We start from the raw sequence: 18,640 nt of genomic DNA on the forward strand, positions 1-18,640 counted from the left end.
TTGAAAGATAGATCCCTTATCATTTAGCTACAAAATAGCAGGTCAGCAACTGGAAGCACTTAATTCCATAAATTATCTGGGAGTGCACATTAGGAGTGATTTAAAATGGAATGATCATATTAAGTTGATCGTCGGTAAAGGAGATGCCGCCGGCCGGTGTGGCATACCGACAATCCTTCTTTCCACGAACAATACGAGACAGGAATAGAAGGGAGAACCGATAGAGGTACTCAGGGTACCCTCCGCCACACCCCGTCAGGTGGCTTGCGGAGTATGGATGTAGATGTAGATGTAGATGTAGAATTGCCCGAACGTTGGACATACTCGTAAGCACGGTGCGTAAAATCCTACGAAACATCCTTCTTTGCTACCCATTCAAAATTACCCATGTACATGAGTTGCTTCCTGTTGACCTACCAGCAAGAGAGACCTTTGCTTTAGGATTTCTTACGGGCATGGAGGGGGCCGTGGAAGATTTTGTGGACAGACGAAGTCCACTTACATCTGATAGGATACATCCATTCAGAGAATTGTCGGATATTGGTAACGGAAAATCCGCAAGTAAATCAACACGTACCACTTCAACCTGAAAAGGCCACGATGTGCTGCGGGTTCACGGCATCATTTATCATAGGGCCATATTTTTTCGAAGAGACAGGTGCTTCCGGTTCTGTTAGGTGTACCGTCACTGTTAAGCGATATGAGTGTCTTTTGCGCAATCACGTCATTCTAGCTCTCCAACAGCGTGGATGTGTGGATGGGATCACTTTTATGCCAGATGGAGCATCTCAGCACATTGAAAATAAAAGTAAGCAGTCGCTGAAGCGCCGTTTCGGACATTCTAGAATAGTCAGCGCCGTTTCCCTACAGCCTGGCCGTCCCGATCACCTGATCTTAATCCTTGTGACTTCTGGCTGTGGGGCTATCTGAAAGATGTTGTGATCAGTGTTCCAATTGCAAACTTAGCTGTATTGAAGGCACGCATTGCGCAACGCATTCTGAACGTGACCTCGGAAACACTTCGATCATTTGTGGAACATGGTGTTTCCCGATTTCAATTTGTTGCAGAGAACGGTGGGCAGCATATTGAGCATTTTTCTTGCGCCAGTCACACGGAAATTAATAATCAGATTTTATTTATGCTTTTTATGCGGTTTTTGGCCTCAGGACAATTAAAAACCGATTTTTCCCATACGATTTGATATGAACTTACGTGGTGGACGGGTTTATGTAACTAACAGTATGACACCTGTACACCCATGCACACTGAGTAGTACAGTTTGATAACGTCAAACGTACACCTTAGGCATTGTTGTATGATTCATTTGTCATTTGTAGTCGACACTGTTAAATTATGATTCTTACAGCGCCATCTATTGCTACGTTTTGGCCGGCCGGAGTGGCCGAGCGGTTCTACGCGCTACAGCCTGGAACCGCGCGACCGCTACGGTCGCAGGTTCGAATCCTGCCTCGGGCGTGGATGTGTGTGATGTCCTTAGGTTAGTTAGGTTTAAGTAGTTCTAAATTCTAGGGGACTGATGACCACAGCAGTTAAGTCCCATAGTGCTCAGAACCATATGAACCATTTTTTGCTACGTTTTGTAACTATTTGCTTATCTTCTGCCATACGTTTTTCCCCAAAAGGGGAATAATATTCCGTTGCAATTTCACGTCATTCTGACCAGTGATGTTATTTCTACAGCGGTTTGAAAGTTTAACTTCAATTATGATCAGTCTGTAGATTTCTTCCAAAGGGCAACATTAATATAGACTCATTGGGGACAGCAAATCTCAACTTTAACGTTGGCACTAGGTTTTGTTTCTGAGCACGTTGAGACGCTGCCGCAAGAGGGGATAGGGTATTCTGTGATTTGCTTACTAGGCATCATGCCAAAATCTATCTTCCACAGCATATAGCTGCACAGGAAGGAACTTTTGTTTCCGCTGGTGATGCCACCGCAAATGAGACAATATAGCAAGGAACACCAATCATGGAGGTGCTGCCGAAGGCATGCTGAAGATGGGTTACTATGACAACGTTCCATCAGGAAGAAGGAAATTGGTTTGGGTATCTGTGGGTAAAGTCTTACCTCAATAAATATTACGCGTGGTTGGGCCCCAGGAGAAGAATGAGCACTTGGATACAGTGCGTTGTTTCGTGCACAAAATCGTAGACCAATGTAAACGGTTTGTGCATGTTTCCAGTTAACCTGTACAATCTCTGACGTCGGGATTAATGATCACAACATTGGATATTCTGGAGGAGGAGGATACATGTAGGTGATATACCGACCACAACCTCAAGTGCATTGTTAGTGATTCTGCGTTACGAAGTAAAGTGAGTCATCTTTACAGCAATGATCAGCAAGTTATGGAAGCACTACAGTACTGTTCAAGGGTTTGTTCAATGCACAGGTCCAATTGCCCGTGACTCCTGTTACCCAACATTACCTACAAACAAGGAGTAATGCTAAAGTTTATAAGATACCATATCGCATACCGAAGCATTTACAACGAATCACGGAAGAATTTATCAACCAACATCTGGAAGAAGGTATTAAAGAAACCAGTTATAGTCCATAGGGAGCACCTGTGTTCCTGGTCCCGAAAAAATCGATGGATAGCACAAAGAAATATCATTTTTGCTGTGACAACAGATATCTAAATGCGCGAACTACCTACGACACCTATCCGATATAGAATATTACAGAGACACTTGACAATGTAGGCAAATGCAATTACTTCTCCACACTGGATTTGTGTAGCGGGTACCCCCAGATGGATTTAAAACTACTTTTATGGTTCCATGGGCAAAATTTCAGTATCACCCGACGCAAATAACGTTTAAAAATGTGACAGCCACATTTCAGACATTGCTAGATGGAGTTTTGCATGGCCTGAAATCTATGAAGAGCTGAGTGTATTTTGATGAAATTAGTTTTTTCGGAAGATATGGACGAACATGTGAAATAATTGGAGGAACCATTCGATAGACTAAGAGTAGCACGACTTATGCTGAGTACTCACGAGTGTACGTTTGTACGGGCACAAGTCAAGTGCTAAGACCACGTTATTAGTGAGGAGGCTGTACAAACCAGTCCCCATTTAGTTCTAGCACTTTCATAATTTGCAATTGCGCAAACAACAAAGAAGCTACAATCTCTCCCGGGCCAAATACATTTCATTGTTCTTCTATTTGGTTCAAATGGCTCTGAGCACTATGGGACTCAACTGCTGAGGTCATTAGTCCCCTAGAACTTAGAACTAGTTAAACCTAACTAACCTAAAGACATCACAAACATCCATGCCCGAGGCAGGATTCGAACCTGCGACCGTAGCGGTCTTGCGGTTCCAGACTGCAGCGCCTTTAACCGCACGTCCACTTCGGCCGGCGTTCTTCTATTTAAGTCTATACATCACAAGAACAATACGTCTCATTTATACTAATGTTTACTGCATAGTCACTCAGGAAGCTTTTCCAATAAATGCTAACATCATTTGGAGAACGACCTTTCCTATTTTCAGTACGCTTCAGACCGAAAGAAATAGAATAATAATAAGAGTAGCATGTTTACCATCTTGAACGTGGCCAGGGTTGACGCAGTTCCCTACAGTTGGTACAGTTTCCTCTCAGTTTAATACCTGATTGCTCCTAAAGGCGTTGTTAGCATAGAATTATCGGCGTTTTCATATGGGACTTAGTACTCAGGTGTAATCGATATAATACCTTCCCACGTTAGGTCCCATTCACTTCCTGACTAATGTTGATTTCACCCTGTCTCTTGATGACGTACTGAATGTATTCCATACTTCTCTCACTGTTTCCTGCCTCGTTAATTTTGGAAACCACTAACTGATTCGACAGTTACAAATTAATGCAGAAAGACTTTCATTCCTGTATACCATAAAATCGTTTAAACTGCTAGTTGCTCCATACAACGATTCGAAAATAAAGAGTATCTGAAATTTGTAGAGCACAGTGTCTCGCAGTAGGTTGGATTTCTGGATCCTATCTTGCACAATTCCGCCTAGAAAAACACTTTCTTTTTACCACTAGCGTAGCCAAGACATTGCAACGCCATAGGCATTGTTTGACAACTCTGTTGTCGTAACTTTGATTTGAGGGCGTTGTTACTGATTGACCGCACTATTTTTTTTTAACTTTTTCTTGTCAGATATGTTCTGAATAATTCCCACTTCAGAATTACACTGAGTTAGTGAAGAAAACTTTTTTGATTCCAGAAAGTGTGTAAGCTGCCCCTGAGCTCATCTTTCACATTGTAAACTGTCTACCTCAGCTACGATTATGGCAATGAGAGACTGTTCACTGCAGTAAAGCCTTTTCCGCATGATTGTAAAACTCTCCCTTTCTAAAACGGTAACTGCTTTAGAAATCAGCCCAGGTTTTCTTCAAACGCTGTATTTTATCGCTTGGTTTCACTACTGCTTTAACTGGACTGCTAATTGTCACAAGTTAAGTGAGGAATCATAACACTGAGTGTCATCATATGTCTCCTGGCAGCCACACTGTAGTAGCCATACTCGTCTTTATCGCGAATACCGCGTCAAATCATCAAAAAACCAAGAGAAAGTCTCTGAACAGATTCGAAGCAACCGTCAGTGACACAGATCTGTATTTTGTTCATCATGTCGCTATCAAACAAGACCGAATAAATCACAGAAGAAATGAACAAACTTGTTAGTATGGTTGATCTGGAGGTAGAAAACATCCGAAAGTACACGACTGCACAGTTGCCTGTTTTGGAAAATTGGAAATTTGTTGTAAGTTCTGTGGGACCAAACTGCTAAGGTCACCGGTCCCTAGGCTTACACACTACTTAATCTAACTTAAACTAACTTATGCTAAGGACAACACACACACACATGCCTAAGGGAGGACTCGAACCTCCGACGAGGGGAGACGCGCGAGCCGTGGCAAGGCGCCCAAGACCGCTCGGCTCCCCCGCGCGGCTGCCTGTTTTGTTTCTGCTTCAGTAGTCAAATCTTCAGTTTTCCCTGTGAATCCACAATCTGATTTATTACTCAGTAGCACTTATGTATTACCGAGCGAGGTGACGCAGTGGTTAGACACTGGACTCGCATTCGGGAGGACGACGGTTCAATCCCGCGTCCGGCCATCCTGATTTAGGTTTTCCGTGATTTCCCTAAATCGCTCCAGGCAAATGCCGGGATGGTTCCTTTCAAAGGGCACGGCCGACTTCCTTTCCCGTCCTTCCCTAATCCGATGAGACCGATGACCTCGCTGCTTGGTCTCCTTCCCCAAAACCAACCAACCAACCAACTTATGTATTGATCTACTCTCCATGATATCTCCACACTTTTTGTGGTATTCCTGATATTTTAACTGTGTATGACTATAGACTGGACATAAATACAGTCCATGTGGGTCCACAGTGCGTAGTAGGTTACTGTTTTTTATCGTTATGGACCAGGTCGGTATTCACACATTTTTAATTTTGTTAAAACAACTTTCCGGGCAAGCTAAACAGGATAATCGAGCAACCCAACTATATTTTTTGATGGTGTAATCTACTGTGGGCTTGGAGTTGTCTCTTAGTGCAATATCTGGTAGCGCAACTCAACATAGAGCTGACCGGAGAAGGCTGTGGACAGCAGTGAGGACATTGTGAGCTGTCCAAGAAGTTCTTCATATTGCTAGTGCAGTTGAGACTTGTCAGTATTACTGACCATGTTTGGCACCTCATGACTGTTCATTTACTTTTGGGCTTTGGTGCCAAGTGATCCTGCTAAACTACCGTAATGTTCTCTTTCCATACTGATGAAGTAATCTGAATGCTCATCGCATTCACACAGGGTGGCAATTATTGAACTATATGAAAAAAGCGTAAATTACTTACAAACTACGGCGTGCACACACATGTAAACGTCACTACACATACTCGTACATTCAGATTTAGGCTATGATATGTTCGACATGTCTGCCATCATAGGCGATGATGTGGCGAAGACGAATAGCGAAATTGTGCATGACCCGCTGAATTATAGAAACATCGATGCTATCAATGACCTCCTGAATGACTGTTTATAGCTCAGCAATGGTTTTGGGGTTATTGCTGTACACCTTGTCTTCAATGTAGCCCCACAAAAAGAAGTCGCATATCTTCAGATCAGGAGAATATGGCAGCCAATCGAGACCCATGTCAGTGGCATCTATATACCCCAGAGATAGAATGCGGTCCCCAAAGTGCTCTTCCAAGACATCAAATACTCCCCTGGTTCGATGAAGTCGAGCTCCGCCTTGCATGAACCACATCGGCTTGTCGAAATTAGGGTCACTTTGGATAAAGGGGATGAAATCATGTTCCAAAACCTGCACGTACCGTTCCGTACCATGTCGCCGTGCCATCAAGGAATATCGCACCGATTACTCCGTGAGTGGACGTTGCACACCACACAGTCACCTGTTGAGTGTGAAGAGAGTTTTGGATCGCGAAATGCGGATTCGCAGTCCCCCAATTGCGCCAATTTTGCGTATTGACGAACACAACCAAATGAAAGTGAGCTTCGTCGCTAAACCAAACCATACGGCGCATAGTAATTCCCATCATGTCCCGTGGCTAACGTAGCAAAAAAAATGGTTCAAATGGCTCTGAGCACTATGGGACTTAACATCTGAGGTCATCAGTCCCCTAGAACTTACAACTACTTAAACCTAACTAACCTAAGGACATCACACACATCCATGCCCGAGGCAGGATTCGAACCTGCGACCGTAGCGGTCGTGTGGTTCCAGACTGAAGCGCCTAGAACCGCTCAGCCACAACGGCCGGCCTAACGTAGCAGTTTGAACGTCGTAACGCAAACCGTTCAGAAGTAATGACGATTATATGTCATGTAGTTTGATAATTGTCTCCCTATATGAGATCGAGATCGTAATTTTTCGACCCTAGGAAGGTAATTCCGCGCTTAAACATCTGATTTTGTATTTCACGTTGTGAACTGTAAGCATTAACTGTCATTAGAGCAGTGGCAGACCTAAACGAAGCAGTGTCATGTTTGCTCCGTGGCGATATGCTCATCTCATGACCTAAGGCAAGGGTAGTTGTTGGTTCAGATCTCGTTGGCCTACGAACGTGTATTACTTCAGTTTTTTTTTTTTTCTTTTTGTCTTGTAACAGCCAGAACGGAATTCCGTAAGAAAATGGTACGAAATGTTTGGATTACGCCAACTGAACGTCAACCTATTTCTGTTTGTAATTTTCAGCATTTTACAATGAACTTCATTCATCATTAGTTTGTTACTCTTACTATTATTACTATTACTCGTTCATTTACCTGTCCCTACTGGGTACCGATGTACTCAGCCAGTGAAACTGGAAGATGGGAACGTTGGGTGTATTGCCACGCAGGATAATAGACGTTAGAAAGCATCTGGAAATATGGCTGTATAAAAAAAAAATGCGATCACGTCTGCCGTATGAGCGCCCGTATAAAACGATTGCAACCAACATTTAGCTACACAGCAAGTCCTAGCACAGCTAAGAATTGGCAACATCAGTGCAAATATTTGGCAACCCTGTGTTAGTTGACTTACTTCCACACGTGGTCCAGAATAGTTCCGCTAAATTCACTTCATATTCCCTTCACATTTCGATGACTTACGCTAAATTATCCTTATGTAAAATGAGACACTGAGAAAGAAAATTTAATTTTCGAACTCCAGAAATGCAATAGTTCACATAAGTAACAGCTCTTCTTTTCTTTAACGCCGCGTTATGAACCTCAGCGGCAAGTACTGTCATGAGAGCGTCCTGCTCGAGGCAGCGTCTCGTTAGCTCAGTTCTTCCACACCTCTCTCGTGATACGATGGCGGCGTGAGTTCTCAGTTGCAGTCGCGGTGGAGACGGTTCACTGTTGGTTATTATTTTGCATTTTTTTAAATGTAGCTGCAAATTGCTAGACGAAATTCCTTAAGAAATCTGAAGGAAACGTTACACACTCAGTCTTCTCACAAGTTCGACCGAGCGAACCATGTTAATGGTAATAGATGTCTGCTTTGGGAATACCAAGCTTGTTCACTATGTAAAATCGTTGAAGAACTTCGACACGATCGTCAACTATACGAATTTGAATTCTGTGCGTCGCGTGGGACACATACAGTATATTAGATTAATAGTTTTGATGTGAATATACACTACTGGCCATTAAAATTGCTACACCAAGAAGAAATGCAGATGATAAACGGGTATTCATTGGACAAATATATTATACTAGAACTGACATGTGACAACATTTTCACGCAATTTGGGTGCATAGATCCTGAGAAATCAGTACCCAGAACAACCAACCACCTCTGGCCGTAATAACGGCCTTGATACGCCTGGGCATTGAGTCAAACAGAGTTTGGATGGCGTGTACAGCTACAGCTACCCATGCAGCTTCAACACGATACCACAGTTCATCAAGAGTAGTGACTGGCGTATTGTGACGACCCAGTTGCTCGGCCACCATTGACCAGACGTTTTCAATTGGTGAGAGATCTGGAGAATGTGCTGGTCATGGCAGCAGTTGAAAATTTTCTTTACCCAGAAAGGCCCGTACAGGACCTGCAACATGCGGTCGTGCATTATCCTGCAGAAATGTACGGTTTCGCAGGGTTCGAATGAAGGGTAGAGCTACGGGTCGTAATACATCTGAAATGTAACGTCCACTGTTCAAAGTTCCGTCAATGGGAAGAAGAGGTGACCGAGACGTGTAACCAATGGCACCACATACTATCGCGCTGGGTGATACGCCAGTATGGCGATGATGAATACACGCTTCCAATTTGCGTTCACCGCAATGTTGCCAGACACGGATGCGACCATCATGATCCTATAAACAGAACCTGGATTCATCCGAAAAAATAAAGTTTTGCCATTCGTGCAGCCAGGTTCGTCGTTGACTACATCGTCGCAGGCGCTCCTGTCTGTGATGCAGCGTCAAGGGTAACCGCAGCCATGGTCTCCGAGCTGCTAGTCCATGCTGCTGCAAACGTCGTCGAACTGTTCGTGCAGATGGTTGTTGTCTTGCAAACGTCCCCATCTGTTGACTCAGGGATCGAGACGTGGCTGCACGATCCGTTACAGCCATGCGGATAAGATGCCTGTCATCTCGACTGCTAGTGATACGAGGCCGTTGGGATCCAGCGCGACGTTCCGTATTACCCTCCTGAACCCACCGATTCCATATTCTGCTAACAGTCATTGGATCTCGACTAACGCGAGCAGCAATGTCGCGATACGATAAACCGCAATCGCGATAGGCTACAATCCAATCTTTATCAAAGTCGGAAACGTGATGATACGCATTTCCCCTCCTTACTCGAGGCATCACAACAACAATTCACCAGGCAATGCCTGTCAACTGCTGTTTGTGTTTCAGAAATCGGTTGGAAACTTTCCTCATATCAGCAGGTTGTAGGTGTTGCCACCGGCGCCAACCTTGTGTGAATGCTCTGAAAAGCAAATCATTTGCATATCACAGTATCTTCTTCCTGTCGGTTAAATGTCGCGTCTGTAGCACGTCATCTTCGGGGTGTAGCAATTTTAATGGCCAGTAGTGTAGTTCCTCTGTGTTAAATCTGTGAAAGAGCCATTAGGCACCGCTATAGGCTGTTGCTGACCCCGACGATAGCAACTTCTTCCACTCTGGGCAGCTTCAAAAATGGGCAAGTTTTTTAGTTTAAATCTAACTGAATATCTTTTATATTACTTTCCAACAGTGTTGAGCTCTCCATAAATCCATACGTGGACCTCATAATGTGCAGTGAGTTGGCGTTGCTATAGAGCACGCACAGCAAAGTTTTCACACAGTTTATTGCATACTAAGAAATCAAACCACTACAGTTGCTGACTGTGGCTTGACGAAAACACACGAATTTACGAAGAAAAAATTGCATGAAGCATCGCTTCTATAAGGGAAAGAAACGAGATACAAACAAAAAGAATGAAGTTAAACAACGTAGTATGGGAGTCAGATGGGATAACGAACTATAAAATTAATTTTGAGCTTTACTTTTGTCTTGCAGATGAGTGTAATACTATATACACCAAATAAAAGCGTGTCGGCTACCTCCGTTGCTACCGAGCTTGAAATTGCAATTGTGGACATTTTTGTGGAACAGCACTGCACAACATTTAAGTATTTTATTCTCCCCAAAGTGATCAGCAGTAGCCGGGCGCCAGCAAGCGGGGCCCCGGAGAGATCTGACGCATGCGGCGTTCAGTGGCACAGTCTGCCAATAAATCCTTCGCAAAAATGTTATCGAACGGAACCATTATTACCGGTATGTCAGATAGCGTGGCACATTGTAGGTGTACTACTATTACACTGAAGACTTCAGCTTTCAGACGAAAGGCGTTATAAAAAATTAGAAAACGAGTGGTTTCGAAAAGTCGAGACGTTTCAGTCAGACGGCGCGTTTTTTACTGATGGACCAAGGGAGTAGACGTAGCATGACAGCTCGAAAAGACTGCAAGTCTTCCTACAGCAGCTGCTGCAGCTTCTAGTGTTGCCGCTTTGTGCAGATACCCAGACAGAGTATTACCAGCGTGGCCGGCTTATTTGTCCCATGTCACGATCGGTGTGGACTTCGACTCTACGGTGGCCGGACTGCGGACAGGTTATGAGGTCAAAGAGTGTACCTGGCATCTAAACTCTTGAGTTCCTGATGAGTAGCAGCGGTTCCAGCCTGGTGTGAATTCCAGCAGAAAATTGGAAAGCAGTATGCCACGTTTACAGCGTCTGTAGTGTGGGACAGAAGGGAGGACCTCAGTCAGATACGGTCTTACTGAATTCCTTACCCTTTTTCCATGACCACTAACCTCTTTTCATTATTTTAAGCGTTTGTGTGTAGCTTGATTATAACTTACATTTCTCAGTCCCATCCTCTCTTTCCCTCTATCTTTCTTTGTTCTCTGCATCACTTAATTTCATTAACTGCGGTTCTTCTTTTGAAATGCTTATTTAGCTAAACGTGGTGCTAGGTATTGTATTTGCAATGATTACTATTTATGAAAGAAGGAAACTATTTGTTAATATCCTATAGGTTCTAACGATAATGATAATACCTACGAAACACTGCTACCGGTTGCTTCCAGGGTGCTGGAAACAGCCGCTAACAGCTAAATAAAAAAGCATACTTCTTATGCAAGAATCCACGGCTAGCTTCAATTGATTAATAAACGAAACTCAGTAAAGGTGAGGGAAGCTATTAACACAATGAAGACGAAGACAGGAGCCTGCATTCAGATACACTTAGGGTATTAATTGGATACTCAGGGATTAACCCACCTACTTCCACGTATTCTATCATTTCACTGAGTACCGTTGGGGTCATAAACACCCCAAATAATTTCCACATGATACATTGGCAGCTATTTTTTTTACTTTTTTGAATAACCCTTTTGTAGTGTACGATTAAGCAACTTTTGTTTAATTTTCGTTGCCCCAGACTTCCTTCATCCTTGCAGTGTGACATTCCTTCGACGGTCCACTTCCATCCTCTTCCAGTCCAATTTCTTTCCTGAAATCCTGCTTTATGTGTTGCTTCTCTAAACAGTAATATGTTATCTACTTCCAGTGTATTCCATTTCTTTGCCTCTTCGTTTTTCAGGTCATTAGGTGCAATTACACTGAAGCGCCAAGGAACTGATATAGGCACGCGTATTCCAATACAGATATACGTAAACAGGCATAATACGGCGCTGCGTTAGGCAACGCCTAAATAAGAAATGTGTCTGACGCAGTTGTTAGATCGTTTACTGCTGCTACAATGGCAGGTTATCAAGATTTAAGTGAGTTTGAACGTGGTGTTATAGTCGGCGCGCGAGCGATGTGACGCAGCATCTCCGAAGTAGTGATGACGTGGGGACTTTCCAGTACGACCATTTCACGAGTGTACTGTGAATATAAGGAATCCGGTAAAACATCAAATCTCCGACACCACTACGGCCGGAAATACATCCTGCAAGAATGGACCAACGAGAACTCAAGAAATGTATTCAACGTGACAAAAGTGCAACCCTTCCGAAAATCGCTGCAGATTTCAGTGCTGGGCCATCAAAATATATTAGCATGCGAACCATTCAACGAAACATCATCGATATGGGCTTTCGGAGCCGAAGACCTACTCCTGTACCGTTGATGACTGCACGACACAAAGCTTTACGCCTCGCCTGGGCCCGACAACACTGACAGTGGACTGTTGATGACTGGAAACATGTTGCCTGGTCGCACGACTCTCGTTTCAAATTGTATCGAGCGGATGGGCGTGAACGGGTATGGAAACAACCTCATGAATCCATGGTCACTACATGTCAGCAAGTGACTGTTCATCCTGGTGGAGGCTCTGTAATAGTGTGGGTTCAACAAAAAAAAAATGGTTCGAATTGCTCTGAGCACTGTGGGACTTAACTTCTGAGGTCATCAGTCCCCTAGAACTTAGAACTACTTAAACCTAACTAACCTAAGGACATCACACACATCCATACCCGAGGCAGGATTAGAACCCGCGACCGTAGCGGTCGCGCAGTTCCGGACTGTATCGCCTAGTACCGCTCGGCCATTCCGGCCGGCATTGGTGTGGTGCGTGTGCAGTTGGAGTGATATGGGTCCCCTGATACGTCTAGATACGACTCTGACAGGTGACAAGTACGCCAGCATCATGTTTGATCACCTGCATCCATTCACGTCCATTGTGCATTCCGACGGACATGCACAATTCCAGGAGGTCAGTGAGACACCCCAGAAGTCCAGAATTGCCACAGAGTGGCTCCTGGAACACTCTCCTGAGTTCAAACACTTCCGATAGCTACCAAACTCCTCAGACATGAACATCATTGAGCATATCTGGGATGCCCTGCAACGTGCTGTTCAGAAGACACCTCCAACCCTTCGTACTCTTACGGATTTATTGACAGCCCTGCATTATTCATGGTGTCAGTTCCCTCCAGCACTACTTCAGACATTAGTCGAGTCCATGTCACGTCGTGTTGCGGCACTTGTGCGTGCTCGCGGTGGACCTACACGATATGATGCACATCTACCAGTTTCTTTGGCACTTCAGTTTACAGTAACAGCCGAGGGAAGAAGCCCTAACAATGGGTACAAAAGTAAAAAGAAACTGTATTTCCAGTTTGGCAGTTGTCTATAGCAATAACTGGCCAATGTATCAGTCTTAATTCTGTTTTCATAACGTTACATTAAAGAAAAAAAAAAAAAACAGTTTACGTTGGGGTCATCTTGATCCCAGCGATACTCAATCCAAAAAAATGAATAAATTTTAGGTTGTTATAAATCTAAACAGAATAAATCGTTAGATGCTGTTGACTCAGACGTTGCAAGTCATACACACTCCTGGAAATTGAAATAAGAACACCGTGAATTCATTGTCCCAGGAAGGGGAAACTTTATTGACACATTCCTGGGGTCAGATACATCACATGATCACACTGACAGAACCACAGGCACATAGACACAGGCAACAGAGCATGCACAATGTCGGCACTAGTACAGTGTATATCCACCTTTCGCAGCAATGCAGGCTGCTATTCTCCCATGGAGACGATCGTAGAGATGCTGGATGTAGTCCTGTGGAACGGCTTGCCATGTCATTTCCACCTGGCGCCTCAGTTGGACCAGCGTTCGTGCTGGACGTGCAGACCGCGTGAGACGACGCTTCATCCAGTCCCAAACATGCTCAATGGGGGACAGATCCGGAGATCTTGCTGGCCAGGGTAGTTGACTTACACCTTCTAGAGCACGTTGGGTGGCACGGGATACATGCTGACGTGCATTGTCCTGTTGGAACAGCAAGTTCCCTTGCCGGTCTAGGAATGGTAGAACGATGGGTTCGATGACGGTTTGGATGTACCGTGCACTATTCAGTGTCCCCTCGACGATCACAAGTGGTGTATGGCCAGTGTAGGAGATCGCTCCCCACACCATGATGCCGGTGTTGGCCCTGTGTGCCTCGGTCGTATGCAGTCCTGATTGTGGCGCTCACCTGCACGGCGCCAAACACGTATACGACCATCATTGGCACCAAGGCAGAAGCGACTCTCATCGCTGAAGACGACACGTCTCTATTTGTCCCTCCATTCACGCCTGTCGCGACACCACTGGAGGCGGGCTGCACGATGTTGGGGCGTGAGCGGAAGACGGCCTAACGGTGTGCGGGACCGTAGCCCAGCTTCATGGAGACGGTTGCGAATGGTCCTCACCGATACCCCAGGAGCAACAGTGTCCCTAATTTGCTGGGAAGTGGCGGTGCGGTCCCCTACGGCACTGCGTAGGATCCTACGGTCTTGGCGTGAACCGTGCGTCGCTGCGGTCCGGTCCCAGGTCGACGGGCACGTGCACCTTCCGCCGACCACTGGCGACAACATCGATGTACTGTGGAGACCTCACGCCCCACGTGTTGAGCAATTCGGCGGTACGTCCACCCGGCCTCCCGCATGCCCACTATACGCCCTCGCTCAAAGTCCGTCAACTGCACATACGGTTCACGTCCACGCTGTCGCGGCATGCTACCAGTGTTAAAGACTGCGATGGAGCTCCGTATGCCACGGCAAACTGGCTGACACTGACGGCGGCGGTGCACAAATGCTGCGCAGCTAGCGCCATTCGACGGCCAACACCGCGGTTCCTGGTGTGTCCGCTGTGCCGTGCGTGTGATCATTGCTTGTACAGCCCTCTCGAAGTGTCCGGCGCAAGTATGGTGGGTCTGACACACCGGTGTCAATGTGTTCTTTTTTCCATTTCCAGGAGTGTAGTTTAAAATAGTTCTTTTTTTAAAAAGAAGATAAATATTTCAAATATGCTTACGGGTTTACATTGACCCCTGTGCAACCAGGAACATTAAGAGATCAAGAATATTTTACTCACTAAGGATTCGCCTGCAAATGAAGCGTCGGTTCGGAACAGACGGATCTTTGGAATGGTCTGGAACTAGCAGCGCGGCAGTATTAGCGTAAACAATAGCATCGGCAGTAATGGAGGCGAGATTGGGTTCCACATGGTGGCTGCTGCGCCTGACGCCGCGGCCGCCACACAATGGTCCGACGCCGGCCCTTGACGTGGCCGCCCACGTCATACGTGAGCTTCTGCCCCAGCTGTGGACGTCATCCACCCTCTCCGAGCAGATCCCCAGATTAGCTCGTGCAGCGCACAAGTGCCTACGCTGAACGAGTCATTATATGCAGCACATCTACTAATCTAGCAGTACGTCAGTATTCCAAGTACAAGAACATAAAGTTGTTTTCCGTATACTTACATCTACCGTGCACCTACATGATTTTTCTGCAATCCACCCATAAATGATAGACAAAGATAAAACCTCTTTCAGTCTATTGCTCTACCGTTCCACTCTCGTATAGCACGTGGGAACGGCGAAAACCTAAGACTTTATGAAATAATTTTTACTGCTTCAGTCACTTTTTAGTAATATTTATCAGCATGACGCATTTCGTCACCACTCCGTCATCATTAGGTCCTTTATTTAAAGTTACCTGTACACTATTCTGAAGTGTGACGAACAGACTGCGGATCTTTAGGTTAAAACATATTCATTTACTGAGTTCGTAAAGACACATGAACTTGTATTTATACATTTCGCGTCTAATTACACTCAGAACCGTTAATTTTATATCACCGTAGGTAGCCTATTTCGACGTTAACGCCAATTTTTGCCTATTTTAACTTTAAAATCCTAAAAGGTGCCTATTTCTTTAATGTAACATAAAATTTTCGATTTTCAAAAGATTAGAGTTGCTTACAGGAATCGGAGATTGGAGAACTGCAGGCGATATTTGAAAAAAAGAATCTGGCCAGCTGTCTGTTTCTACAAAGAAAGATATTCATAGGCCTTGAAATGACTTCATATGAAAAAAACACATCCACTAGGGGAAAGTTAGGCTGCCTAGCCGTTGTGGTAAGAAACCTCACTTTTCTCCTTTGTTATGCACGGACTCTCATTGTAGAAAATCGAGGCTATTGTCGAATTTTTTCTATCCACCCTCCAAACTAAACTAATACGTAGTGTACCGATGGACATATCAAGTGTAATATGTTCATTGTTCAAAATTGATTCTGGTTTCAGTGCGTGAGTAGTTCAACGGAAGGAAATGCCGAAAACAGCTAATTCAAACTCTCGTCTGTTGTCTGGAAAGGTAGGCTACGGAATGGTGAGGCAGCTTTCGTAGGAGGAAAGCTGGACAGGAGCAGAAATGACTAGCGGACAAGTTGTATTTCACCAAGATTCATTGCAAATGTTGCAGAAAGAAATATAGCGAAGAAGCTCCAAGTGCGAGCGGTCTGTTGCACTGCTGCAGCCGTCCTATATGGCGGTGGAAGGGGCCTTATGTACGGAGCCGCTGGAGGCGTGACCAACGGACATGCACCATTGGTCCACTGGATCCTGCACTAGTGTTATCGGCATGTGACGGAAACTTGCAAATCCGTTGCCAGTCTAAAGACGCTGGTAGGGTGATATCAATACGTGATGCCACATAGTCATTCAACAAAGATGGAAAAATTATAGTCTATCAAGCATTCAATAAAGTGGTTAGTTGTTACGTTTCATGCTTCGTAGTTTTTCCTTCCATTTAGGAACTGCGAATCTCTTCCCACATCTGTGGACACCAGAGCTTTTGTGAATCAGATTATTTTTTTAACATTGTTTAAAGCTATACTGTGAGACTTTGGGACTCAATTGTTCACTTTTATTACGAATTTTAAATTGTTGAGTTCAGCTTTGATACAAAGAAATGTAAACAATATGAAAATTCCATACCTATGTGGCGAAGTGTAATGTGTTTGAGATTATGCACCAAGTTTTGAATTTTTTAAGTTTTGAGTTTTAGCAAAAAAGGGTAGTTGGAAAACTAAAATTTCTGAACTGTGTTGTATTTGTTTTATTTTGCTAAAATTAAGCACCAGTGTCCCTTAACAGTACCAAATACTTTTTATGCACACTTCTATAGAGGACCTTGTTTCTATCTTATACTAATTTCGAAGTGGTAAAAAGTCCCGCTTAACTCAGCATGCAGATGGAGCGTTACATAAGGCGAATGTTGAACTAAAATCAAAATAGAAGCAAACGCTTTTAACAAGGACATCTGATGAATGCACCAAAATGAACCAATTCTGCATCAGTCTATTCCGCGGAGTCAAAGTTGCGTAAATATTATGGGTATTAGACTAATAGTGACACATTGTACAGAATCCAAGACGATATTGGGGAGACTCAAATATGGATTTCTGTTGATAAAACTACTGACAGTCTTGGCCGGTACACTGCAAATCTGATTGTTGGCAAGTTAGACTCCTATGCACGATCCAGGACTTATTTGATTTATTGGAAACAACACCCGAAAACTAACAGGAAAACATTTAGTCAACAATAGGCTGAAGGGGCAATATTCAAAAGGGGTAGATGAAAACAAGGTGCTTCTGGCCTTCACAGATGCTGCTGCATAAAATGTTGCAGAGTTTCAATTGCTTAAAGTATTGTACCAACTGACGCCTCGTGTAACTTGCGTAGCACGTAGCATCAGTCGCACAGCAGAGCAAATAAGGCTAGAATTCCCTAAGGTAAATGGGTGAATCCCCACGGTAAGGAAAAGGCACCATTACGATAGAGGCATTTAAAGGACAACTTCCAGGTGCCCCCTTGTTACCTGCTGGGGCATGTGTTATCAGCAGCAGAATACTACAGTAAGTATCGCCCAGCAGTAGAGAAGCTCACTGAAAATCTACCGTCTCTCTAACTTCAGCAAAACAATTACTCAAAGATCCCTCATTCCAACAGGATTTGGCTTGTATCAGAGCTAGCTACACATTTATGGCCAAAATTATTACCGGATTAGAAGGCTGAGGGAGACCTATTTCCGAGAATATTTCTTTACTCAAGTAAATAAAAAAGAAAATTAATGAAGCACCAAGTGAAGTGGGACAAAAAGTTCAGGCAAAATGCAAAGGTTTTGCGGAAGAACACCGGTCTGAAGCCTTGTGCGCATACTTAGCGAAAAATCCCAGGTTCCCTTATTGCAGCATTCCTGTCCAACATGTGCCGAAAGTGAAGTATGCCCCTGTTACATCCGTTGATGTAGAAGGTTCTATTTCGTCATGTATATTAATTCTGACTGGCAAGCTCCATAGATTCCATCTGGAAAATCTAGAAAAGGTTTTAGTTATTTATTGTGGAGCTAACTATGATCTGAAAGTTTGAAACCATTGGGTTAGCTGATATTTATTAAACTAGATATTACACGTATTTCGGCATATGTCTATAAGTGTGTTATACCACATTTTTGCCCTGGAAAAACTAAAATATTTGTCATCAGACTGAACATTAAAATAGTAAAATGTTTTCTGTGTTGTGCAACTGTGTGTTCTTTCATTTTCCTTGTTTTTAATGAATAACAATATGCTCGTATGCCAACTACTGTGTTTTACTGTATAGTACTTTTAAGGCCTATTTTAGGTTTTACGAGGCCTGTTCAGAAAGTAAGCTCCGATTGATTGCCAAATTGAAACCACAGTGAACATCAGAAATGTTTTACTTGTAACAATTAGCTACACCTTCCAGCTACTTCTCTACGTAGTCGCCGTTCTG

Source organism: Schistocerca americana, chromosome X (genome assembly GCF_021461395.2).
Source record: "Schistocerca americana isolate TAMUIC-IGC-003095 chromosome X, iqSchAmer2.1, whole genome shotgun sequence".
Classification (NCBI taxonomy): domain Eukaryota; kingdom Metazoa; phylum Arthropoda; class Insecta; order Orthoptera; family Acrididae; genus Schistocerca; species Schistocerca americana.